Raw genomic sequence first — 26,190 nt, forward strand, 5'->3', positions numbered from 1 at the left:
TAAGTACAGTAAAGACTAGTGCGCTGTGCTGGCTTGTTCTAAAGACTCTAGCTCTGCTGGCTCATTTTGTTCTAATGAGGGATATAAGCAGTACGGGTGGTAAAATTGCCAGTGTGAGAACAAATTTTCAGTGTTTGGAAGACATTTTGATAATAATTATTTTTCTGAGTTCTGGCTAAAAAGAACTTTATAAGCAGCCAGAGAGTTTTTTTTCTGCCTTGTCAGAACTATTTCATGCTCTGAATTGCTCTCCTGGGATAGATGCAATTAAAAATATTTCAGTCCAGAATCAGTAAACTATTTGTGTATTCCTGCCTCCTCCTGTTCCAGGCACTGAGGTAGCATAAGTAAGAGAAGCAGTACTTCAAACATACCCAAGTAAGGTATCAATTTATCCTCTCTGGAGAGCTGAACTGCAAGTTTTTCATCAAATTCTGCTCCTTGAGTTAAGGCCGAGAGTGAATGACAGGGATAGGAAGAACCATTACAGCATTAGCTGTGTGCAGTGAGAATGGGAAGTGCCATTACTTCTTTCTTGCTGAGGCTTTAAAGATAAACGGGGGACTAAGGAATAGGCAAAGAATCACTAAGAACTGAGTAAGGAGTGAAAGAAGCTGCTTGAAGCAGGACATTTGTGGAAAGTAAAGCTCTGTTGAGGTTTGCCTTTCAAAATCCTTGATTCTGGAATTTCTAGATCTAAATAGCTTGAACTTTTAGAAATGAATTGGAAATTCTGTTCTCGTGATAGCTAGCTTACACAAGTGACTTTTTTTTTCTATAGAACTGCCTTCAAGTTTTGTCTATATCCCTGTATCACTATTTTAATGCATTTTAACGTATAGATATTATAACATATATGTATATGACACATACATAAAACACTTTTCCTGTATCTTTGTCTTTCCTTGCTTTTGTATGAGGCTAATGAGTTAAAACATTCTATTTTAGTGAGTCATTTGCCTTATATTTGATTAATAAAGGCTATACATCACACTCACTGCTGCAGAGCTTGCATTCTTTAATAACAGTGCGTGTATATCCTCTCAATACTTTGACTGAATTATATCAGATGTGATATACAAACCACCATAACCGTTGACATGATGTCTAATGTAGCAGCATCCTTTCGTAATCAAACTGACCCATAGCAAAGCCTCGTATGCTCTGGCTTGAACTATTTCTTTAGTTTTCGCTGATATTTTATGATACGTGACTTTCATTAATGAGGTATCCAGCATTTACAACTGGATGCTGTGGTTGGTCATTATTTGCTAGTGATTCTGTGGATTTATCTCTTCAGTGATTTGAATCTTGCCCAGGTCACTGCCTTGTCAACTTAATGAGCATGTTAACTACTTTCTACAGCGTACAACATCTGCTATCCAAAAGCACACCTTCTTGAAAAGGTGTTATGAGAGTAAACAGCTAGCTTATATGAAGCACACTTTGGTCTTTGGAGGTGATTTTTTTTTTTAATCCTAACTGATAGTATCACAGTCTTCATTTTGCAAACAGATAAGCTGACCTTCATCGGAGACACAGGTGGAAATAGTACACAGATTTTCAGGGTCCCAGTCCCCTAGATCACAGTACCTTCTTTTCAGTGCTGTAATGCACTCCTTGCAGATATGGGTGCCAAGTGATTTCCTCCTGACGCACAGCTCAGACTCTCTGACTGTGGGAGCTGAAAAGGGATGACAGGAAAATTCTTGTCCCATTCCTCTACTGCACTTGCTAGAAAAGCTGGCTGCTGATGGAGGGGTTTCTATATTAATCTCTAAAAGTGGTGTTACAGTGAACAGGATTTCCTTTTCCTTCTGGGAACTGATAGGCTTGCTGGAAAAGCTTGCTTCTGAATGAGTAATTGAGAGTTTCTTAGGCGTCTCCTACGAAAAACAAAAAGTACCTGTTTCCCAGTCAAACTCCCTGCTTGTATAACTACCTACTTAGAGTCATTGGATAATTCAAGACCTTGGGAGATCTCCAGTCCAACCCCTGTCCAAAGCAAGGCTCAGCCAGAGTGTTGGACCAGGTTACTCAGGGCTTTATCTTGGCTGGGGCTTGAAAACCTCCAAGGAGACAGATGGCATAGTCTTTTCTGAACCCCAGCTCCACAGCCCAGATATATTTACAGGGGAAAAAGTTTTCCCTAAATCTCTGGCCCTTGCTCAGCTCACTGCCTGCCAGGGCCCAGGACTTCTCCACAGACCTGCTCCCAGCCCTGCAGTCCTAGAGCCAGTGTCGCTGCTGGGGCTCTGCCGTCCCCAGGTAGGGTGGGCATTTTTCTGCGCTGAATGTCATGGATGCCCTGTCGACCACTTGGTCCCGCCTGCCCAAGGCCCTCTGGATGGGACATCAGGACTAGATGGAGTATTTTATTATCATAATAAATGGTAATGAATGCATTAGAAACTGCTGGAGTCTGCTAGAAGCAAAAGCTAGAATAACTGTTCTATAATCCTCCTTCTTCCACATGTCAAGGTAGATGTGAATGAGAATTCTCCATTTTTTCCCACACTTCCCTTTCTAATTTATTGGTTGAACTTTACCTCTCTTCTCCTTCAAAGTATTCCTGATTTTCCCTGCCATCACTGATTTCTAAGGAAAATGCTTTCTTTACATTTTCGTCTTTTTTCTAGTGTTTGATTTTATCTCCTGACTACTACCTTCTACCAGCTCTCCAATTACAAGTTTGTTTTCGTAATGTGACTGTTAAAAAATATTTCCCCAGAGTCTGCAGTATGATTTACTGCTTCATCTCTAAACTCTTTGTTGATTTATGATGATTTAGAGCTTCATAATTCCATTTGCAGTGCCATCTCTGAGTGCCTGAAATTCCTTTCTAGCTGGAGACCTGAAGCAAATTATTCATGTGTGAAATATAATCTTGCATGTCCAGTATTTGAATGATAATGAGAGATCAAATGCCGTGAAATGATACAGAAAGGTTGCAAAGAGAATGGAACACCAAATTAAGCCCCTAATTTGCTTTCCGTTCTAGAGACCTTATCACCTACTTCTTTTACAAGTTTTGAAATTACAAGGAAAAAATGTGTTGAGTTACAGTGCCAAATGTGGAAGAGGGCTAAAAAAAGCTCAGTAGTCTCAAAAGTTTGAAGTCCTGTGAAGAATCAAAAAGTAGAGGAGAAAAAAATGTGAAAAGATGTATCTTCTGCATCATGCAAAACCCTCTAAGAAAGATTATCTTTGTTTATTGTCACTTCTGGGCCATCTATTGCTAGTAACGCAGTTCATAAGTTTCTTTGATAGTGGTCTGACACTCAGGAGCTGCAATTGTAATAACTTGATAGATTCTAATCTGTAGCAGTAAAAATCACTGTCAAAAAGAACAGAGTGGAGTCATTACGGTTTGTCCATGGCTAACAGCTTTGTCTAAAACAAACCCTGATTTGTGGCTCTTAAACTGAGTCACACACAAAACATGATATGTTCATCCTAATTTTTCCACCACTATGATGTCATACCTTTTTCATGCAGTCTTTCTGAAGGATATCTGCATAAGGAATAGCAGCCTCATGTTTAAAGCAGAATAGAACTGGATGCCAAGTGACCTAGGGTTTCTTCTATTCCAGAGGAATATAGGGTTATTATAGAGTTATTCAAGTTATTTAGGGCAGTAAATTACCTGGATTAGAGGGAGGGTTCCATTGCACTTGAAAGAGACAGCAAATAAATGAGTTTTACGTAGCAATGTAGAAGGCAAATTCATTCTTAAATGTGCTTGAATGTGCCTGTTGAAGTCACCAGGTCCCTAAAAACAGGTAGCTGGAATCCCCTTCTTATTTCTCATCCTCCAGAAATCTTGATATTACTGGATCTGTCATGGAAATAAAGGCGATCACTGCAAATAACTAGACAGGCCATTGTATTTTTTTTCCTCTATTTGCAAGATGGGACTTGTAATCTATGCATTATGAACATGTTCAAAGCAAAATTAGTTGAAGCTTCCAGAGTACCCCGACATTTGGTACAGGCTTTATTGCTGCTTTGGAAAGGCTGCATCCACAAAAAGAGGCAGTAGAATTTAACCACTGGTATTCTTACTGGCTTTCGCTAGTGAAGCAAAACAGTGAGCATCATGTCAGCATCAGTGAAAGTGAGGGCTTGATTTATAAGCACTGTAAGAAAAAGACTGCAAAGTAAAAAGATCCATCATACTCAACAGTGCTTGAAAAAAACAACCTTATTTCATCTCTCCGATTTTTCCTCCTACAGTCTCGGTTTATCAATACTATGCATCATATAAGGTATTCTTCTGTGTGTAATTAATTATGCCTTTAATCAGTATGCTTCCTTTTCTTTTCTCCTGTTTTTCTGACCAAGATTTCAATCCTGAGGACTTCTACATTCTCCTGAAGGGTTTAAAAAGCTTTAAAAATGTTTCAGAACTCTCCACTTCATAGTTTTCTCTTTCTTTCTCTTTGATCCTTCTCACCTACGAAAACAACTTACCTTTGCTAACTGTATTAGGACATTTTTACATTGATATGAGGACAAATTCAAGCCTCACAGCTTCTGAGTAGTTGCCTTACTATACATCAGTGTTGAGCTGCCCATTCAATTCTCTAGAGGAAAATGCTTATTGTGGGTCTGTTAATACAAATAGGCATACATCAATGTGTAAAAAAATCTCTCTTCCCCTGCCCTGCTTTGTCATAATGTGTGCATCCCATTCACCCTGGGTACAAAGAGCAAGATTATGTTTGCGGGCTGTCATGGGGAATTTTGGAAATTAAGGGCTCCCCAGCTGTGATTTATGCACCATCACTAGTTGGCAGAGCAGACACACATGCTCCATAGTACCAATTACTGAAAACTGAGAGGCTGCAAAATAAGGTGGGTCAGTGATAAAGATACTTGTTTTTAAAGGCGACTCAGCATAAAGAGAGCCAGAACAGAGCTGTGAAGTGCAGCATTAGGAGTATGAAACCTTTTGTGTCCTGGCTGCATGAGTACCTTTACTCTTTGTGGTATAAAAACTTGGAAAACCTCTTGTAGTTCTGAATTCCCGATCATCAGTACAGCATCTCACCAAGCAGTCAACATCATATTACCATGAATTATTTTAAAGCATGATGTTAGTTGTAAAATGGTCCGTGTGATTATTTGTCTCATGTGGCTAAAATCTCCCTTTTAACTCTCTGTTGATAAAAGTTTAGCAATGTTGTAGTTACAGTATCTTGCAGTTCTTTGTAATAAATGCTTTGAGGACATCTCTCAAGTTTGGTAAAGCAATCATATTTACTAAATTTTTTTCACAGTGTAAAAATGGCTACTTGCCACATTAGACGCTGTAAGGCAGAAGGTTTAGTATCAGAGAAAAGCTAACTAATTTTGAACATGAGTTGTTTGATTAGTGTGTGTAATTTCAGGAAATGCAGATTTGGCTGAAGATGAAAATTAACAAGAAAGGACTAAATGCAAATCGAGCTCTTATAAGTAAGGTTAATAAACTTGGATATTGGACTGCTGAGCTTGCAATATTTTTCTGGGTACTCTTCAGGGCAGCTTGGCACAATACAGTACGCTACTTCATTAACAAATACAATTTGACTTTCCCCTTGATGAGAAAGCAATGACATTACATTCAGATGTTTGCAGTGTGGAAAGCAATGAACAACATGTTTCAAAACCTTAGTGTGAACAATACCCTCTTTACTGGGATCATTAATTCCTTATCTGGTGTGTGCATGCCTCCTAAATAGCCTTTTCTGTTTACCCTGCATTCATCAGTTCTAGTCTCTGTTGCACTCTCTAGATATCGATTAAAAATGACCACTTTATTGAAAGCCAGGAAAAAAAAACATATTTTTAGCTGAGAAATGGAAAACAAAGCAGCTATATGATTTTTACATTTAGAGCCAGGTTTTTGTCTGAAACGTAATGGAAGCAAACTTCAGCCCCCAGTTGCCAAGGCAGCTGTGTTCTTCTGCTCTTGACAATCACATTTCTGCGTAAGAGTTTCTTCTTCCCTACTGTTCTTCAGCTTTAAAATAGGTATGTTGCGGATGTTATGATTTACTCGCTATGCAGTGCATTATTATAGATAGGGTATTTCATAAATAGCCAGCCCTCCACTGAGACTCTTGGCCTCTTTGGTTGCTAACAAGGATTCCCGCTAATGCCAACTCTAGTGGCAACTTTTATGTTATCAGCGTTTGCCCACCGCTACTGGGCTGAGAGTGCAGACTAATTTTGTATAAAAGGCTGAACAGCTGTTCTGTAACAACGCTTTAAAGTGTCTGATTATGAACTCCTCATCATACAGCTCTTGTATTAACTTTAATGGAACTGTTGCCTGGTAAAGCAATTAAACCCTGGATTCTCAGGTCATGATATTTGTGTTTATTAGAACAAAGCCCACGTTTTTGGAGATGAGATTTCCTAGATGACATAAAAAATCCCTAAAACTAACGTAACATCAAATTTCTGGGATATTTTTCCAACTTTCTGGTTTACGTAATAAGACTGTAAGTGGTCTTTTGGTTCTTGTGAAATGTTTGTTGATTCTTGAGTATTTTAGTGAATGAGAAGGACGCATCTTAGCATTCACTATAAATAAAATTAAAGTTCCGTAGCAAAATTCTAACTTTACTAAGCGTCTGTTATGTTCAGCAGGAAGAGATATTCATCCCTAACCTTTTTTTGTTTGTGTATGTGTTGGTGATCGAGGGCTAAAGATTAAAAAACATTGTAACTGACAGCCGTTACTTAAAGAGTCAAGCAAAGGGGCACTAATTCTCTCTAAGGAGCTCAATCTCATAATTTTTACCCTGTGTCTATACAGATTTAACGCGTTGAACTTAGTTCTTTGAGTTAACTCTAAAGTTATTGCCTTTCAATGACTACCTTATTTTGCTGTTTATTTGCTAGCAAATAACCAAAATTCTGTGAAATGTCGTGTGAAGTGTTAACTTATATTCTCTTTGTTCTTACTTATACCTAGTCAAATTATACCTATTGAGAAGACATAGAGTTTAACCAAATGAAAAGGCTTGCTTTCGTCTGCCATGCCTACTGAGACGGGACTTTGATGACAGTCTGACTTTATTCTTTCATCCACTCTGAGGCTGTAGTTGGGATTTTCAGAGAGGCCTCAAGAGGTCAGCGATCAAATATCTAAACTCCTGGTAAGGGTGATTAAGGAACAACATGACGTTAAGAGAACCTGAGAACTTAAAAACACACAACATCAGAATCTTAAACTTTAAGATTTGGTTGAAATGTGAACTACTAACTTCCAGACAATATTCTGTTACGGAATTAACATCAAGGTCACATTTAAGCTTTGAATTTATTTTAATGCAATAATAATTCACATGGAATAATAATTGACACATTATCATTCTTTTCTGCAGTGCTTAGCATAGTACTTGTGACATGTATGCGCGGTATCATGTATTTTGGATGGTGATATATATGAAAGCGATGAGTTTGGCATGACAGCGGTCATGGTCCTTGCCATGACAATGTCAATGTTACAGAACCTTCATATTGGGCACAAATATGATGGAAAGAACAGCAAAGAATATATACAATTTTAGGAATATATTTTTAAGGTATATAATACTTAATAAATGGAACTTTGATTTTGATATAGATGCTAAATCTATGATCACAGAGTTCAAGTAGTATATACACCCCTAACAAGAGGCAAACGGCTCAGAAAATATGATAGTACCAGATTAATATCATGTAGTGAACATGGGGATTCTTCTAGGACTGCTTATAAAGCCAATATATATTTGCATGATTTATTAAAAAGTCTAAGATGGAGGATAGACCTTCCCAGTTTGAGTGTATACAGATACTACCGATAAAATGCAAATATTTTATAAGGCACCTGCATGTTCTGATAATCATCAAATACTGACCTGACAATAGATTGCTTGAATTTCAACTATTAAAGAAATCACTTCCCGCCCACTCTGTAAAATGGCCATGTTTTATTAAAAACTGATTTAAGAGTCTAAGTTTTTCTTAAAGCATGATTGTGGCTGTAATTATAATGAATTGCATCTTCCATGAGTGGGAATGTATTCAGACATTAGCATCTAAACTGGGTTATTGGTTTACTAGAAAATTAAATAAGTCTGTGTTTTGGAAAGAAAAAAACCCCCTAAACCCAAGCAAACAAACTCTGCCACTAATGCAGCATCTTTTTTCTCTCTCTATTTTCTTTCTGTCAGCGCTCTCTTCTCCACTCTCTGGAATGCACCTACACTGATTTTTTATACATCCTTCAAAGCTGTCTTGTTACCTTCAAGTTTAATGTATAGAGATATGAAGAATCCCTGGTAACCCATTTATGCACCTTTAGTTTACAGTCACTCGATCAGCCTCCTGACAGGCTTGGATATTTCTTTCAAGCATTGGTCTTTAAATCAGATGCTAATATTCGTAAAAAAAACCCTGACGTTTCTTATATTGATGTTTGTGTATGACTGCAGTTTAAGCTGTTTTGTGTCAAATTATGCTGCCACTGCAAATCCAAAGTAACTCTCTCAAGTTCAGGATAAGCTGCGCTTTTATCCTGTGCTTGATCTCTCCAAGTGCAACCTCCTTTTCGTGACTGAAGTCTTTATGTGCTTTTGAGGTAGGGCCGCGCAGTTTTCCCGGCCTCGGTTTAAGGCTCTGTGGATCAGCCCTGATTACCCAATGTGACTAACGGGGCTTAAATATAGCTCTCTCCTGAAACAGATACCTCTTCTCAAGTTTATGATAACTTTTCTAGAAGAAGCACAGTGGATTTATTTGTTAGAGGAGAAGAAGGATTCTGCTTCTAAAAGCAACCTTGAACACCTTTCTTGCGTCAAAAGACTGGTCGATGTATAAGATATAGACGACTATGCATTGAATACAGACGTTTCTCCCCCTTTTTGGTGAGGGAGCAGCCCTCTGTACTTAGGGTAAGACCTTCCACCTGAGAGGTTCTCCTGGCATCCAGATCCTACTGGGCAGATACCCCCTTCAAGTTCGCATCTTGGGAGTCATTTTATTTGAACACAACCAGTAGCATTTCCCAGTTTTTTCCTTGGTTCTCTTATGTCCCAGCAGAGGAGGGACAGGGCAAGGGCAGAAACTCTTGGCAGGGTTCGGCAGTGGAGCTGCCAGCTTCCCAGTCCCATTTTGTGGGGATGAGTGGCTGTGCCATAAGTGGCTGTGCAGGCGGATGGCTGTCTGAACAGGTGCTTGCAGAGTGCTTGCCGAGTATTGGGCCTTCAGACCAGGGACTAGTCAGTCCAGTATGCCTCAGATGAGGATGTTTTCTGCAAGGAATCATAGAATTATATTCACATCAGGCCAGGAGGAAGATGAGGTCTGAGATTTGGGATTTTCAGTACTTGTTTCACTAAACTGATGTTTTCATCTATCTGCTTTAGCCAATTTTTTTTTTGAATGCCATATATGTCTAATAAGAAGCAGATGATAGGACACCTCAAGGCATGACATTTCTAAAGATACATAGATTTTAGAAGAAGCCAATTTGAATGTCTTTTCTGTATGTCCTATTATTAAAAGGGGTGAAGAAAAGATAAACTAGTCCTACTGTTGCTGCTATGCATTGCAGGTGCGTTGCATTGCATTCCTGAGTCAGGAATCAGATTAGATAATCAGATCTCATTATATTCAATGGAGATATCAATACTCTAGAAAGGAAAAATACATATTTAATTTTATACTGAATTTCTAAAAGATATTTAGCAGTCTCTTCAAGCTATCCGAATGCTTAGGGGAAGGTGTTTGACCTCAGAGGTGAGTAATAGCTCCAGTTTTTGACTTGTGATATCAAATGAGAGGAGCATTGAAACCTATTGAATCATTAGGAGATCTATTCTCAGGCAGTATGATATATGATCAAATGCATAATCACGATTTTACTTTAAGATTCTCATCCTGTTATAAAAAAATGCATCACTTGCAGCGTTCATGAAGGCCTTCTACATATCTAGGTATTACCGCGCACATGTGGAAAAGCAAGTACACGGGCTATTGGAATTTCAAGATATAAAGAACTCATTAAGAAAGATATGCTATGTTGGGTTTCCATGACAACTGTGAAATATGTGGAGGTGCTAATTTCTAGCTGAGCTCTAAGTGGACCATACAAGAAAGCAGTTCTCCCAGGACCCAGGGAGACAACTGCATCCTTTTGGCAGGCTTTGCAGGTGAGTGAGTTGTCTGTGGTACAGTATAAAGTCTAAACTACTTATCAGTTTGAAAAGTGAGTTTTCCATTAAAACAGGGCAGTTTTTAAGGGGATAGCAGGTCGCATGATATTCATCCCGATAGAAATGTTAAGATGAGAATACTGTATTCTACGTAAATTCATGTTTTTCCTACTTATTGGCCCCAAACACCTTCTTACTCAGGCCTTCCTTAAGCCTTCTTGATTATTCTTCAGAAGCTTTCAAAGACTTCTGGCTCTTTGCATTGCTGAGGCAAAATACCGCTGGTGGAAAGTAGGCTTTTGGAAAATGCCTCCTTGTTTTTAGCAGGACCAGTACAGCATCTTCTACAAAACTCATGCTGTGCTTTAAAAATAGTGTGGTATTCTATCAAATCATAGACTATGATTCATATTAACATAAATCAGTACAGTAATTAAGAAAACTGGAGTGGTTTAGAGATGCCAGGTGATATTTGGGGCCAGAATTTTGCATTTCCAGCAGCTAGAAAATAGTGTTTAGTGTAAAACGTAACTGGCGCATCTCTGAGGTATGCTGGATCGTTGTAGTACAATGGACCTTTTCAGAAAGTTGCAAAGGTAAACACCAGTGATTTCCAGCAAGAGGAATTCAGTGAAGATAATTCAGACTAGCTGGGTCTTTGCAGACTTTGCAGGTTTAATGGATAAAATTTCATCCCCTATGGCCCCAGCTCAGCATACAGTGTGCTAAGTGCCATCTAAAATCATACTGTACTAAGTGCTGTGCAGACGCATACAAAGAGATGTTGCAAAGTAAATAAAGCAGAGAATGGACTACATTGCACAGGGGCACTTAGGTGAGCACAGTTGAAACTAAGGCAGGAAAACAATTCAGATCTTCTAACATCTTTTTCAATGTCTTTACTGGAATCAGAGTCATTCCAAAGGTGCACGTGGGCTACACTGGTGATTCAAATAATATTATCCAAAGAGATGTATCAAACAAGGCCGTGTTGTTGTCTCCACTGAAAAATAGGAAAGCTGAGGCACAAAGAAGGGATGAGTCAAGGTCATCCAGGAAACTAACAGCAGAGAGTCTGTCCAGTGCTCTCCAGTCAGTAAATATGTAACTATCCTTTGTTTAGTTTAGACTAGTCCAGTCCTCAACTCTTAAACGTGCAAGTTGTCCTTTATTACAGGACAGATGTCACTGCATTGAGAAAGGGTTTGAAAAATGTCATTTAACTCAGCAATACAATGTCATTGCAGAGATTTCCTCCAAAGCCTACCTCAGTCTTCCTCTTACTACGCTTACTTATACTAATTGTGGTCTCCTCCGATGTTATTCTTGATAGATACTTGTTATTACTCTTCATAGATATTTAAAAGAGAAAGGAAAGCTGTGATACAGGAGATGGAAACCACTCATCAGCTGTGCTTAAAATGAGGTGTTTTTTCAAACATTTCTTAGTATATCTCAACATATTTTGAAAATCTATGTTTTAAGAAATGCATAACATCCCTTCTTCTGTCTGCTGATGATCCAACAATGTTTTCTACCTGGGTAGAACATTGTGGTACTATATATGGATAAAGTTATCTGGAAAAGTTATACCCAGATTATGGTCCATCTCTATTGGACGACGGCAGTCTTTATCATCTGACTTATATCAGTTTCAATAAAGAAATATACTAAACTGAGGAATCTTTGTCGTTCTTCCCCTTTCTCTCTCTCTCTGTGTCTCTATTTGTGTATTGACAGTAAATTAATAAAACAGCCTTCCCTACAAACGGATAATAAAAATAAACGAGTAGCAATAGGACCTCACCAGCTGCTAATATCATCAAAGGGAAAAGAAGTAATTTACTTTAGCGGAAAACAGGATTTGACCTCATATACATCTCCTTTAAATTATCAGTTCTTTCCGACATGAATGACAGGAAAAAAAGAGCAAAACTTTTAAAGAAAAAATTGACTTGACTTACTCTTTGACAACAGGCTGCATTACGGTGATTGAACTTTATTAAGAGAATTGTTTGCCTGCGTTATTTATCTTTCTTTTGGCAGCTGTGGCATAAATATCTAATTTATGTTCCAAATTAAAAAAGTCTCTATAAAGGCTGAACACTACCTGCCCACCATAAAAAAAAATAATGATGCATATATATTGCTGTGTGGCATCCCTAGTGAAATATCTCCTTATGAAAGCTGGTTCTTCTTTTATTGCCTGAAATTTTAACCATTTCTTAGACTCGTTGAAGGAAGAAAGATGTAGAATTAGAAAACTACACTGAAAAGTGGAACAGACACTTATTATAGGGAAACTTGTTCTCCAGGCAAGATCATTTTTCTTACTTTTAATATAATATTTATTTAGGTTTGGCATATTATCTGAAAAAAGGGACAGAGATAAGGCACTTGACTGTTAATAATCAGGGATTAGTTTATCTCTGATAGAAGACACTGGAGACCATGGATTTCACCAACAGTTCACTTGGCCTGGTGTATTCAGGCACCCAAGACCTGGGAGATGGTGACTAACTGGCCGTTTGCTAAGATTTTCCTTGTACATGCTCACTTTGGATTGGTGCGACTTTGTGAAAAGTAATCCTGAAATCTCAGACGGCATCTTCTATTTCCTTCATTTTTATGCCTAGATTCTGAACCCCAAACTTGCACAACTCTACATATGCCTTTTCTGTGCATCTTTTGTTGATATTTATCATGAGAGATATAATATATAAGTATAATTATAATGAGAACTCCTCATGACACACAACAGTGTGAGCCTGAGGTGCTGAAAGGATGAAGGTTCAATTGCCCTGACAGCAGGGGAGACTGTTGTAAAGGTTTTTGGGCTAGTCATGCAAAAGCCTTGACATAGCTTGTACAAAAGTTATACTGGTATGATGAAATCACCACCTCCAAGCCCTGTGCATGAGTTATGCATTTCTGATCAGAGAAAGTGGTATATTTGGTCACATTGTTTTATGTCCTCGTGGTTATAACCGTGGTGTGCTTGTTTGGGTGGATGCTAGAAATAAAAGTTACTTAGTGTAGAGTTGAACTTCAAGAAGATTTCCTTCTGACCTTACCATCCTACTGAAAAGATGAGAATAGAGAAGAGAGATATTTTAAGGTTGAGAGTGAATGAGGTGCATAAATTCAGCCTGATTCTTAACTAAACAAAAATCATGTTTTCATAACTACTCATAACACCTATTTCAAGCTTTTATTGCTACCTTCCTGCCTTAATATGCTATTCAATAATTTTTACTTGAGGCTGAACAAAATAATTCTGCTTTTTATATGGAAAAAAAGCATTGTAGAGGAATATTTTGTACCTAGAAGAGTTAAATAACTGACAGGGTCCCATCAATATACAATAATCTTTAGATGATAATTTTAATGTGTATAATGCACATTTATTTGAAATAAATTTTAGGATGTTTCAGTCAATAAATTCTCTCCTCTAGTTCAATGGCTTTGCTCTACTGGTGCTTATTTTCAATTTAAATTGGGTTTAACTGAAAAAGGATTTTATAGCTTGAAATGTCCTAAAATTTTCTAAATTATTTTTTGCATATTTTAGTATAAATTAAATTATCATCTGGTGACTTGATGTTCCAGCTGTTTTGTACAGGCAACTCAAGATACACTCAAAGCTGTACTATCTGAAAACTTTGCCACAGTTAAAGGTTTTTTCCGTCTTCTCCTTCTATTGCAGATTCATTACTGCAGAACTGGAATGACCCTCAAATTTAGATTGTCAATTAGGTAGAATTTCACCTACTGAAATGGTTTTATCTTCACATTACTATTGAGACATTTTAAAATTGAGACTGTGTTCCAAGCAGTATGTGTGTGGGTTTTTTGCCTCTGGGAGAAAGGAAGGAACTGAAGGAGTGAAGTAAGGACGGTGAAATGCTCATCAAAGAAAGTTTTGTTAATTCCTTTAAGAAAATAATACAGCCTTGAAATAATTAGAAGAGAAGGTTCCCCTAGATATCTTTCCAAGGCAGTATTACTGAAGACCTGAAGTGTGTTTATGTTTCTTCTTGTGTGTGGCAGTGGTATACAGACATGCATAGCTTTTTATACGTCTTCATTAAGTCTGAAAGTGTTGAGTAATCTTGCTTACACCTCTACAGTTTTTAGAGTAAATGCTAGCTGATAATGTCTTGCTGGAAGCCCACTGAGAACAGAACTTTTCAAGTGTCTAATGATATAGATGATTATGTTAGGTTCTATACCCTTACATTAATTTAAATAATCATAAATCAGGTCTAGTCATTCATTTGAGATCCTAACCACACAGGTAAAGACATAATTTTCCTTGATGACCTGACTGACTGTATTTACTCTGTAGGACTAATTTGTTTCGGGATGAACAACAGAAAAAAATCTAGTTGTAGGAAATAAATGACTGGAGGGTGTGACAGCTAAGATTACACTGAATTTGACATGTTATGCATATCCTTGGTAAAGAGCATAAGATTAAGGACTCTTTGTTGTTTGTCTTCAGTGGGCAAAAGTTCTTAGAGAAAGTGTCCCAGCATCTGCAGGGGGTGAGAGGGGAAATGTGTGAAGCTAACCTGTCTTTTTTGGGAAGGTATTTTTACGTACAGTTTAGACGCTCCCTATTCCTTTCCATATCCGATGTGCTGCTCATTTCTTAGACGTTGTCATTAAACATTTTTTTTTTCCTTTTTTAGTTGTCTGTATGCTTGTCAATGGTTCTGTAGCACTCGGATGAACGGTACAGTTGCTTTCCAGCCTCTTAATTCCTGGATACTTTGAACCATTGCCTTTTCAGGAGTGCAGGGTTGCATGGTCCAAGCTGCAGAGTTCCAGGCACCATTTGCCTTCCCACGTGCAGGAAATGCATCCCCGCACCCTACCACCTCTTTGTATTGGCCCACAGTCAATAAGACCATCACCGCATTGCTGTGACATCAGGAAGCTTCATTCCTTATTTAAGAGAAAATGAGTTATTCCAGAGCTATTCCTGACCTTTTTTGAAGTGTGGCAAATAACACTGTCTGCGCACTACATCTGCTCTGCAAGTCAGTTGTGACTGACTGCCAGTGCCTGCCACGAACTTTTCAGCTGCTTCTTTTGGTTTTCCTTTGTGCACCTCTTATGTGTCTAGCCTGAACCTGTTCCAGAAGGTGCATGCATTGCTGCTTTAGCTCTTGTTTCGACAGTACTTAGCCTGCTCCAATTGTATGCAGACTTAACGAGTGCACAGCAACAGCAGTTATGCCTCGTAAATGTGCAGAGCATAAGAAGCTGGAAATTTTAGCTGTACTTTAGACTGATTGAGACATCTAGACATTTCTTGGTCATAATCTTGGTGCTTAAATGCTCTTTGAAATCAGAATGAAAATCAAATAGTCTATAAATATGTAAGTCAAAGCTCCTCCCACAGCATTACTGTGGGCAAACTCTATTAGATGTTATTGCTACATTAATAGCATAAGAATGAAAGACTATTTTACAGTTAGATTATTTTCTTATCTTGTATAATCAGATACTATGCTGAACTAACACAACTTCTTTGAAGTATTTGGGATATGTTCAAATATATATACATTATATAATATATAACAGCACAAATCGGCTATGTCTTTTAAGTCTGTGTTTAACTTATATTAAACTGGTTTCTCAAATACTTCTCTTTTCTGCTCCTAGTTTCTCTGAGTTTTACGAACTCATTCTGTCGCTGTCTACTTCTTCACTGCAGTTCTCTTCTGTTCCCTATTTGTCTGTCATCCTTGGACACCTGAACATGTTCCCACAAAAATGATTGCTAATGAGAGGGAAGATTTGTTACCTTTTTCTGTTCTGTGCTATCTAGAGTAGCATTTTATTTTGATAAGATTTTGGGTTTGGTTTCATTCCCTTGTTTCTGTACGCATTTATACTGACTATATCTATTTCCGGTTTCTGCTTCCTTCCTATATCCAAACAGTGCTTGAACCCATGGATCCACCTCAGATTTAACAGAGGGGTAGAATTCTCCAGGATACTGGAGCTCTTCACAATTTTGTAAATATAGATGGTCAGGAAGAGCTGAAAAATCATGTAAATGATCTCAACAAAGGTTCCGGCTGAGGAAAGGGCTACATGCTTGGCAAGGCCCTAAGCCTTGTTAGACACCGGAGAATGGGTCGTTACAAGTGTCCCGACTGAAGATAAAAAAATATATGGCAGGATAGGCTTCTTTCATCTTAATCTACGCCACAAAATTCACCTTACAGTTGCTGCTGGGAAAGGCATGATTAAGACATGAATCTGTATGCTTACAGTAAAGGGCTGTAATTGAACTTTGTGTTGGAAAACTTTATCTTCTACCTAGATGAGCTTTACTCTTCATCTGGGTAAATAAAAACTGAATTGTCAGCCGGTACCTCCATCCTACGGCTTCGTTCCAGGCATCATAGGGCCATGTTACTGAGCTCTTTGGTGAGGAGGACCTAGGCCTTGAGTCCGATTTACTCTTCATGGCAGACCAGGTAGAGAAAGAGGGGGCAAACTGAGTGTGCTCTCATAATCTTGCATTTGTGAAGAGAAAAAAAAGACCCATTTTAAGCTACTTGGAATTTTCCTGCAACACTGGCAGCAGCTTGTGCTATTGCAGAGGGATCCTGGGGCAAAGTATGCCATATAGATATGATTCAAGCAGGAAGCAATGTCAAATCACTGCTATTATTCTCTCCCAGTGCATTGATATTCCTGCTGGTGGAGTCTGTGATACAGTCATTGTACTTCAGTTCATTCAGTTACAACTGATTATCAAGATTCATGCAGGGTCACACGTAAACAGTATTTGCTGGGAGAGAGCATTCAAAATATGCTCAATAGTCAGCTGATAGATCATGTAAACATTGGAAAGTCCGTACAAACAAATGATGTCTAAGAAAATTGCAGATCACGTTCTTGTGGACCCAACACACCACTAGTGATCGACCGTTGTCTATTACGTGTTTTATGGACATGCAAGGTAAAGTGAGTGAATAAACAGATAAAACTGTATGTCAGAAGACAGATCCTCTATCATCTTCAGCTGATGTAAACTGCATGATATCATCGAGAAAATGTTTGATATTTAATATTTTTAACCTTATCATAAAATACCTTTAACTTCCTATTCCAAAGTAGCTTATACCATTAATACGGTGTGGATCATTATCAACCAAATTTGGAAAAAGAAAAAAAATCTCTCTGAAGTAACTGTTGGTTTAGTGGACTTATACAGCTAGAGGGATACATATGGCTAGCATCCATACGTTCATAGCAGTCTATGTGGGCAAAGTTAACACTAGTATGGATGAGTGCCATGAGACCAGAGCACTGTTTAAGTCCCACTTAATTAGTGAACTAAAATATTGAGAAGATGTAAGTGGTTCAGAAGCTTTCTGCTGCCTGCATGCGGATGAGTTTCATTTTCCACGAGAAATGGAAATGGACTTTCAGTCACTGAGCTTAGCTGAGTACATCTACACCATAGCGAGAAGGCCATGCCAAGATAAATCAAAAAAATTGAACACAAACAAACTAGATGTCAGTGACCGGCTTGTTTCATCAATGGCGATTTCTTGCAGAATTATTATTTTTATTGCAAAATGGGATGGAGAATCTGTGTGCCGTTTGTGCTTAGCTTTCCCATGCTGTTTATGCTCTAACTGAAATGCTCTCTTTCTTAGCATCTCAGTGTCATGGAAAGCAGTATTTTTTGTTTAGCCGTATTCCTTCCTCAAAACTTTGCTTTTGTGACACAAGAATCAGAAAACCCTCTCCGATGATGTCTTTCCCGAACAATAGGGTTGCTGTGTGCAGGCACAGTGTAAGAGAGACTCCGGAAAGACAGGCTGAACCATCCCGGTCACACCACAGAACTGCTTGGGAAACGCTGTTGATGCCCTTTGCAAGTTTGTGCGCTGTTAAAGCTTGCAGTGAGTCCTGTGCCCTAACTTTTCTGGGGACAGACCAACATGCACTGCCTGCAATCAGGGAGTGCTATGCTACCTGGGTCTATACTGCTTCAGAGGTGCAAAAAGGCAAAATGTAGGATGCTCATGTCCAGTCAGTTCTTCAGCGTGGAACCTTAGTGGAATCACTGGTTTATATAGCTAGTTAGTAGCAGGGAGCCAGCTGGCTGCTTTACACCTCTCCTGAAACTTAAGAAAAAATTAGTTTGCCCCCTCTCCCTTTTTCCTTCTCACAGCTCTGTGTCTTGTTGCTAGTCACTGCTTATTGAGTCTTCCCTGGTAAATATACTGTGCATTTCTGATTAAGCCCTCCTTTCTGAGCTCCCTTGGTGTGTTAACCAGTTTGGGGACATCATTGCCTGTGAACCTTAAAGTTAGTCCAATGCAAGCAAACTGCAAGATGAGATTTTGCAGAAATTTCCTGCAGGAAAAATTACCTGGTGATCTTAATCCTGCAGAAGCTACTCTGCTAGGAAGTGATTTATGCATACTAATTTCTCTCAAGGATTTTCTTAGTATAGTATTTGAATTGTTCTATAAAATGTTCTTGAAGGCCAGAAACATGACTAAAATATGACTGAAGGCTTCGGGAACTTATGTTAATGACACACAGGCTGTGTTGAGATACATCTAACCACTTTTGGGCACATTGTTTGGAATGAGGACCCAACTGCCTGCAGTCTGTGCAGGCAGGTTACTGCAGTAGAAGACAGTGCTTGCAATTCAGATTTCATGGATTTGCTGAGGGGTATTGTACAGCAATAAGATACTTTCCGTTTATTTCTATTTGATGTTAAAAGTTGTTGATTGTTTCTAACACAGTGTATGCTAGCTGAAGAATTCATGAATATTTTACACTGTGAGTAAAATTCTGTACAGTAAAATTCTTTTTTCAAAGCAGATTCCTCTTCACCCTCCCTTTACAGTTCTTTGTTAGCTGCTTAGAAACTTTCTCAATCTGTTTAAGTGGCTCTGCACTTGCAAACTCTACTCCTCAGTGTAATTAAAATTTAGTTGTCAGGGAAAGAAATTGTAGCACTTAAAAAGAGTTGGGAGATTACTGTAAAAAATTGAAATATACAGCTGGAATGCAAACAGCTGGGAGTTTGCAGGGGGAAAAAGAGAGAACTGAATGAAAAGACTAAGCTGAGCGCCTCCAAGGAAAGGTGGGTAGAAACAGTGGCCAAAGTAAATACGTTGGAGAAGAAATAAAAATAAAATCTCAGCTAAGTGAATGGCATTCCCCAGTTTAAAACCTTGAATGCCTGAAAAAGTAATCCCAGTGCAACGCTTTGAGCTGGTGTTTTGTCTGCTTTTTCTTTACAGCAGTTCTGTGTTAGTTTCCCAAGTCTAAGCTGCTTTCTTTCTTATAATGCATAAAATGCAAATAACACGGTTTTGTAAGTAACATTGATGGCAACAGAGAAAAAGAATAGGGAGGTCGTATGCATCCAGGTAAAATAGACCACTCCAGCTGTACCAGGTGTATCTACACCTCCTCTCTGTGGGTGTTTATCCCACATTACAGGTCTTTTGCTTGCACTCTTTCTGGGGCAGAATTCGACTATTCTGCATGTGCTGGACATTATTGGTCTACAGCTATTCCTCGTTGTATCTCTTAACTCTGGGGCCAGAGTTCACTAGTCCTCCTGAGTGTGTCGCCCTAGATAATATGTTTCACTGGGCATATATTTTTGTGAAGAGAAATCCACTGCTCTACTGACTGATATGGGGCTTTCCCCACAGAAGGCATCAATAACAGTCCTAGGCAGTGGAGTAAAAACTAGGACACTTGTACCTTTGTACCTTGTTTGTCTCAGTGGCACATCATGTGCAGTGAAAGCTATTGTAGATAATTGGTAGAGCTGGCTGAAAATTTGATTTCAAACTTTTACAGTAAGAAAAATAAAACTGTTTCAGAATTGAAGTGTAGTGAAAACGTTTCATTATTTCAAAAATATCTGACTTTCTACTGAAATCAACAATTTTAAAATTTTATTTTCTTTTCTATTTTCTCTTTTTTGTATTATTCCTAACATCATTTTTGCTTGAGCAAGTGGACAATGGCTACAACCTCTGTCGCTCACTTTCCATATATTACTATATTCTCTCCAGTGTTTTCAATTTTGGGAAAACTTACAGACCAGCAAAAGTCAGAAATATGGTGAAAAAATGCCTCTAGAAGTAATGCATTTGAATGCACTGAAGGGCAAAAAAGTAAGGGAAAAAGTTCAAGGAAATATTTGGTAATGACGATTTTAAGAACTTCAAAATTTTAGAAATATATTTAAAACAGCAGACATAAGCTACGTTATGATGACTGAAAAATAGAAACAGCTGGGTTCAAAGATTTTTCATTAAATAGTTCTTCCGTTCTGCAGCTAGGTCCAGGGATCATATTTTTCTGGCACAAGAAGTAATTAAATGAAGTTTACAGTGTATGAGGTAGATGAGAAATTAAAGCAGAAGTATTTTAGAATATTTTCAAATCCTTTTTGAAGTTTATACCTACATTCTGATCTAAATGATAAGTCTCATCTGCAATCACTCTAACTGAAAGGAAGTGTATTTTTTTCCACAGCATTTGATTTATGCTGTCAGTGCAAGCTGTACGCTACTACAGAATGCAGATTCCCTATACTTGATATAAACGTAGCCTACTGTTTCATGGATATGCCATCAGACTTGCTCCTTCAGTATAAATATATGTTCAGAATCCTTTCTGAATTGTCTGCTTTTTTAAAAACTTTCCAAGATCTTGTTCTTCTTGCACTGGCAGACCCAGGCATCCCAGAAATGATGTTTGTTTAGAACTGCTGCTGTATGGCAGCTCTAGCTCTATTCACAGTGCACTTATCATAAAAGAATTTAAAAAAAAGAGAGAAGAAGAAAGAAGAGCCTGGCCCTATGTTTTCTTTTACAAAAGTATAAATTTCATTTTCTAGTTCTTTTACTATTGTTAATCCTGGTGCACAGAGCCATTTTGTCTGAAATCATAACCACGTGGAATAGAGTCCCTATCTTACTGGTCATGTTTTATTCGATGCTTCTTGTCTGTAGAGTGCTCAGGAAGGTCTCTTTTATTAGCATTTTTTATAAAGTAAACATTTTTCCTTTCACATTATTTTGTCCGTTTTTTGTTCTTAATGGAGAGAACTCAGAAGGAAAACTATCCAAATATATACAGAAGGCTTTTTTTTTCCCCAGCTGTCAGCTCAGAACCTTTCTTTCTCATAAGATGCCCCAGGAACAGGGCAGGGCAGCTGTTTATGACTGTTCTATAAACCAACCACCTCAGTAGTTGTTTAGGTGGAGAAAAGAGATGAGGTATAGGGAGGGGTAGTAGGATATCTTTCAACAGTATCTGAATGAACACAGGCTTACGTTTGTCCACACCTCTCAGGTATCTCTCCATTGCTGTCAAGGTGCAACTTACTCCATCTGTAGTGGCAGGGCTTAACCTTAGACATCTATATCAGTGCTGAAAAGTGAGTGTCTAAGCCAACCGCTTAGGCTACAGGCTACAGGAATCTCCTTTAGGGGTACCTATTTCTCTCCATTAACTAGAGAGAGAGCTTAGATAACTCTCATGGACTGGATCTTCTTGGCAGGCTAGTGTTAAGTGAGAAGAATTCTGTTCCAAGTAACTACATTTTCAGAAAGGTAGAAGGATAAGCTCTTCTCTAGCTGTAAAGCACAGTGTTGTGAATGCAGCCTCCAGCTCAGGAGGTTCCCCATATCATTGCTTGTTAAAAGTAGGGTGGCTGTATCATGAACAAGATCATGACGTGCACATGCCCTTATTGCTGTCCTTCCTAAGTGTTTGTTCTTTGTCATTGTCAATGGTCGAATCAACTCATGCTCTGCACTGTAACAGTCATTCATACCTTCATGCGCTTGTAAGAATATCTTGATAAAAATATAGGAATTTTCCACTAATCTCCAGAAGTCAGAAAGCCAGCACTACTGGGCTCTACAAAACAACATCAAAAAGAACCCTAACTCTTTATATTTGTATTTTTCTTGGGGTTCAGCCTTAAAATGCTGTCAGGTATCCATATGCTACCAAGAAATTATTTTGAACACTTTACCGTTTTCAGGGGGCATTTTTGAGCTAATTCCAAGCCAATGGTGGGCTGAAATTTGATTCAGCCATGGATGGCTGGATTTACTCATCTAGATAAAGTCCATGCATCCATGCAAAAGAATGAGAGCAGGCAATCACCTCTATGTGATCCACCTAGCACTGCTTATTAAGAAGCTGTCCACCTGCTTATTATTGCTGCCAGGGATTGTTCAGCCTAACAGTGCCCACTCTTTGCTCAACTGGATAAACAAACTGATATGGGGGTAGAGGCTGCTGTAGACCTTAGCTTAGGTAAAATTGTGAACTGAATGCATTGGAGCAAGGCGAAAGCTAGGAGCGGACGGTGGCGTTGTCCATCACATCATCCACTTCTGTTCCTGAGATGGACTAGTTTATTCAGCAGTGTGGCTTCTTCTCAGGTTATTTATGATGGTAGCAGAAAAAAACGCTTGCTTTGCGTGCCTTGTTGCCTGGTCCTTATTGCCTGAGCATTATAAAACTGAGTTGGAACTATACTGGAAGCACAGTTTGAATTCTTTGCGGTATGGGTATTTCATTGTGATATCACATAGGACCTTGTACATGCTTAGCTTGCAAGTGAAAAGATGAGCGTGATTCGCTTAACTTGTGTTAGAATCCATGCAAAGGTACAGAACTTTATTCAAATTTACATTTGCTGAGTTTTTTTTTTTTAAATGCTCTCTGCATTTGTTAACCATTATGGTGAAAAGTCTTTATAGCAGTATTATTGGAATGTCATGACAATCCATTTTATAAAAATATGATTTATTATACATTCCTAAAACTACAATGTTTTTCTTTGCACCTTCCGTAGCTGCCACTGTCCAGTTTCCTACTCCAGAGCTTTATCATGTGCAGTAAAAACTGTGGACATGGATCATTGCATAAGGGTTACATGCACAACTATTTATTTATATATTTTATTACTGTGCCATTTCGGAAGCTAGCAGCTAGCAAATAATCTTGGCCTCACAACATGCACAGCTGCTGCTAACAATAAATAACACGAATATATGTGTAAGTCACCATATACTCACTGTAGTGGAAATTTCTCGCTACCAAGCTTGACTGACCGGCAGGGCAAAGAAATATCCCCTTGGAAAGTGTAAAGAAAGGATATATGATAAGTGGATGTTGTCTACCTTGACTTCAACAAGGCTTTTGAGACTGTCAAAAGGGCTACGAAGATGTCGGGGGGACCGGAGCATGTCTTCTGTGAAGCAAGGCTGAGAGAGCTGGGCCTGTTTATGCTGGAGAAGAGAAGACTGAGAGGCGGTCTGACCAACGTGTCCAAGTATCTGAAGGGAGGCTGTGCAGAGGATGGGGCCAGACGTGGCTACCTCTGCTTCCTAAGATTAGTAAAAGTTTTTATGCTTTGAGAATATTGATAGGAAACCTTCTCTGTGATCAATATTTCATACTAGCTAAAGGAATAAGCCCTTCAGAAGCAGAGCATTCAGAAACAAAAAATTGTCAACTCTCTTCCCCCAGTGGCCCCACAGGAATAATCCATTAGGTGAATTCTGCCTAGTGTCACAAAAATGAATCAGTTTTTTTAGCTTCTCCCCAGATTTTTCCAAAGATTCTTTAAAAGTCTGCCTTTCTGAGCAAATTTCTACTTAACAGGCTAGAATCCGATACATGCCTATTAAAGACACATTGTAATTTAAAAACTGGCAAACAGAAGTCATGCAAGATAAGTAAGGATGTACTTATCCTTAGCCACCATCTTTGTGGCTTTGTGATTTGGCACTCTCCCTTTTTGCTGTCTATTTAAACAGAGAGTTGGATGATGGGCATGTGAGGATTTAGTTTTACAGATCAGTACTAGCAGAGATTATTCAACTTTATAGATCAAAAGTAACTGCTTGCCTTCTCTATCCCTGATTTAAGGATTTGATTAGCAGTAACTTCTTTAATTGGATTTTTTTCCCTAGGTTGCCACAGCTTTGTTATTAGGATTTTCCTCCTTTATTCATTTTCATTGTCCTCCTGTAAGTGTTTGAAAGCCATAACTAGGATATGTGCTACCTGTTGACTTGTGTTGTTGAATGAATTCTTTCTTTTCACTCTGTCTTCTGGTTAAAACTTCCTGGAGCCGGTACAGAAGAATGTCCTATTATACCAATCTAGTTTTTTCTGTTCTATTTCCATTTTTTCTATTATGTCTTCCGGTATAAATATCTAAATAAACTTTCCTCCACATGCTTTTCTTCTGATTTTCCCTCTCCTAAGTTAAACTTTGGCTCAAATTAAATGCTACTTTGTTAAAAAAAAAAAAAGTTAGCCAGCTTATTAGGGATCCATTTTCAGTTTTGGAAATTGTCTGTTACATGCAGGAGTGAATCATGGAGCTGAGTTTATGGAAGGTAGGATCAAGCCTGTATTTTTTTGAAATGCAAATAAAATGCTAATGCATGGTCCCCAGCCTTCCCCCCTCCCTCATATTCCCCCCTGCCGAAGGAGTGATATTGAATCACCTATAAAATTTCTGAATCTCACTTTACTCTTCCTGTGAAAGGGAGCGTCTTATGAAGGGCAGACATTGACATTCATTTTCATGCCCACATTCTCCTTTCCTCAGTATATAGCCCACCTTTGTCAGCATTTCAACCAAAATGTTAAAGCATTTTTTCTTCTCTCTTTCTCACTAATCTTTTACCCTGGCTATCTGCCCAGAGCAGCTACTGATATTACAAGGCTATTCCTTTTCCCATCCTCTCCAGTATGAGTTAGGTGGCAGGCAGACTCCTGAATTTAAGGCTATGCTGGATCTCTTTCTCCTGCTGGGTCTTTCTTGTTTTCCAGTCACCATGCCAGGCAAACAGAGTTGTAGTAAACTCCTAGAGTACATCCATGCCCTGAACTCAGTAATCCCTCTGTAAGTGGAAATTGAATGGTTTACTTTGAATTTTATGAGGCACAGATGCAGTACTTCAGGGCCCTTGTTGAAATAATCTTCCTTAAATATTGTAATTCATTTTTTTCTGCAGGTTTATTTGCTCTTTACAAAACAAAAGAAACAAACAAATAAAAAAGTCCCCCCACCCTGCAAAGCCTTCAGCCATTAAGAGCTGTGTTTGCTTTGAGTGACTTCTTCATAGACTGAAAACCCTTTTGTATCTTAATACTGTGGACAATTCAAACAAATTATCTCTATTTGAAAATCAAAAATTCTGCCTCTTTATTCAGGAAAACCCCAAACAATTGCATCTTGATTGATCACAATATTTCATTTAAATATAAAGAATTTCTCCGCAAAATTACTTTTACATGCTTATCCGTACATTTAGAAGCACAAATTTTCAGGCTTTCACCTCTCTTCACTCTGCCTCTTCCCAGAGGAGGCATCAAGCTCACCTCATAAAAGTTTGCCTGCTTTCCAAACAAGGCAGTTATTTCTTCAGTGAAAGAATATGGAAATGAGGCCATTGACTTCAGTGAAAAATGGTTCCCTGAGGAGGAAGATTCTGGTCCTTAAATGATACCTAAATTTCAGTCTTCTGCCCTTAAAATAACAGAAGAAAAGTTTAAGTCCAAAACGTACTAAACAGGCTGCTCATTGTGATTTTCATGGGTGCCTGACACCTCAGATTTCCATTGATAGTAGTGGAATCCTCAAATAATTACATTTTTCAACATTAGGCTGATTCTATAAGGTCTGCAAATAAGCTTCAGAAATTAAACTTCATCCTTCAATATTACAAATGCATGTATCCTCTGCTATTAAAAAAAAAAAAAAAAAAAAAAAAACCCAGTATATTGGGATAACTGGTGATTTAAATGAAGGAAGCAATCACAACCTTCTTATGATGATCAACAGTATCAGCTGTTGCTACTTGCAAGCAACAGTTGCAGCTGTCATTTCATCTTTCTGCTGGTTAGTGTTTTTTGTATACAGTTACGCTTGTCCTTG

This window comes from Struthio camelus, chromosome Z, assembly GCF_040807025.1.
Source record: "Struthio camelus isolate bStrCam1 chromosome Z, bStrCam1.hap1, whole genome shotgun sequence".
Taxonomy (NCBI): Eukaryota; Metazoa; Chordata; class Aves; order Struthioniformes; family Struthionidae; genus Struthio; species Struthio camelus.